This window comes from Osmia lignaria, unplaced genomic scaffold (assembly GCF_051020975.1).
Source record: "Osmia lignaria lignaria isolate PbOS001 unplaced genomic scaffold, iyOsmLign1 scaffold0108, whole genome shotgun sequence".
Classification (NCBI taxonomy): Eukaryota; Metazoa; Arthropoda; class Insecta; order Hymenoptera; family Megachilidae; genus Osmia; species Osmia lignaria.
In genome coordinates this window covers 7,501-10,000 of record NW_027478249.1, presented here as the reverse complement: position 1 = coordinate 10,000, position 2,500 = coordinate 7,501, and positions in this window count along the sequence as shown.

The window sequence follows — 2,500 nt, the reverse complement described above, 5'->3', positions numbered from 1 at the left end:
GATCCAGAACCGATAAGTCGAAAATTTTAACAATCATATTTTTGCATTCTGTACCGTGGATCCATCGTTAAACGCTATTAAACTAACGTCCGTGATGGTATAAATGCAGATTTTCGCTCCGTTTAGCCAAAATAACGAACTTTAGGTGCGCTCCGAAATATTTCAAAGTCCCAGCGGCGTATTGCTTCGCCTCTTAGAACCGATTAGTCGAAAATTTTAACAATCATATTTTTGCATTCTGTACCGTGGATCGATCGTTAAACGCTATTGAACTAACGTCCGTGATGGTATAAATGCAGATTTTCGCTCCGTTTAGCCAAAATAACGAACTTTAGGTGCGCTCCGAAATATTTCAAAGTCCCAGCGGCGTATTGCTTCGCCTCTTAGAACCGATTAGTCGAAATTTTAACAATCATATTTTTGCATTCTGTACCGTGGATCGATCGTTAAACGCTATTGAACTAACGTCCGTGATGGTATAAATGCAGATTTTCGCTCCGTTTAGCCAAAATAACGAACTTTAGGTGCGCTCCGAAATATTTCAAAGTCCCAGCGGCGTATTGCTTCGCCTCTTAGAACCGATTAGTCGAAAATTTTAACAATCATATTTTTGCATTCTGTACCGTGGATCGATCGTTAAACGCTATTGAACTAACGTCCGTGATGGTATAAATGCAGATTTTCGCTCCGTTTAGCCAAAATAACGAACTTTAGGTGCGCTCCGAAATATTTCAAAGTCCCAGCGGCGTATTGCTTCGCCTCTTAGAACCGATTAGTCGAAAATTTTAACAATCATATTTTTGCATTCTGTACCGTGGATCCATCGTTAAACGCTATTAAACTAACGTCCGTGATGGTATAAATGCAGATTTTCGCTCCGTTTAGCCAAAATAACGAACTTTAGGTGCGCTCCGAAATATTTCAAAGTCCCAGCGGCGTATTGCTTCGCCTCTTAGAACCGATTAGTCGAAAATTTTAACAATCATATTTTTGCATTCTGTACCGTGGATCGATCGTTAAACGCTATTAAACTAACGTCCGTGATGGTATAAATGCAGATTTTCGCTCCGTTTAGCCAAAATAACGAACTTTAGGTGCGCTCCGAAATATTTCAAAGTCCAGCGGCGTATTGCTTCGCCTCTTAGAACCGATTAGTCGAAAATTTTAACAATCATATTTTTGCATTCTGTACCGTGGATCCATCGTTAAACGCTATTAAACTAACGTCCGTGATGGTATAAATGCAGATTTTCGCTCCGTTTAGCCAAAATAACGAACTTTAGGTGCGCTCCGAAATATTTCAAAGTCCCAGCGGCGTATTGCTTCGCCTCTTAGAACCGATTAGTCGAAAATTTTAACAATCATATTTTTGCATTCTGTACCGTGGATCGATCGTTAAACGCTATTAAACTAACGTCCGTGATGGTATAAATGCAGATTTTCGCTCCGTTTAGCCAAAATAACGAACTTTAGGTGCGCTCCGAAATATTTCAAAGTCCAGCGGCGTATTGCTTCGCCTCTTAGAACCGATTAGTCGAAATTTTAACAATCATATTTTTGCATTCTGTACCGTGGATCCATCGTTAAACGCTATTAAACTAACGTCCGTGATGGTATAAATGCAGATTTTCGCTCCGTTTAGCCAAAATAACGAACTTTAGGTGCGCTCCGAAATATTTCAAAGTCCCAGCGGCGTATTGCTTCGCCTCTTAGAACCGATTAGTCGAAAATTTTAACAATCATATTTTTGCATTCTGTACCGTGGATCGATCGTTAAACGCTATTAAACTAACGTCCGTGATGGTATAAATGCAGATTTTCGCTCCGTTTAGCCAAAATAACGAACTTAGGTGCGCTCCGAAATATTTCAAAGTCCCAGCGGCGTATTGCTTCGCCTCTTAGAACCGATTAGTCGAAAATTTTAACAATCATATTTTTGCATTCTGTACCGTGGATCCATCGTTAAACGCTATAAACTAACGTCCGTGATGGTATAAATGCAGATTTTCGCTCCGTTTAGCCAAAATAACGAACTTTAGGTGCGCTCCGAAATATTTCAAAGTCCCAGCGGCGTATTGCTTCGCCTCTTAGAACCGATTAGTCGAAAATTTTAACAATCATATTTTTGCATTCTGTACCGTGGATCGATCGTTAAACGCTATTAAACTAACGTCCGTGATGGTATAAATGCAGATTTCGCTCCGTTTAGCCAAAATAACGAACTTTAGGTGCGCTCCGAAATATTTCAAAGTCCCAGCGGCGTATTGCTTCGCCTCTTAGAACCGATTAGTCGAAAATTTTAACAATCATATTTTTGCATTCTGTACCGTGGATCGATCGTTAAACGCTATTGAACTAACGTCCGTGATGGTATAAATGCAGATTTTCGCTCCGTTTAGCCAAAATAACGAACTTTAGGTGCGCTCCGAAATATTTCAAAGTCCCAGCGGCGTATTGCTTCGCCCCGAAATTTTTCAAAGTTCCAGCGGCGTGTTGCTTT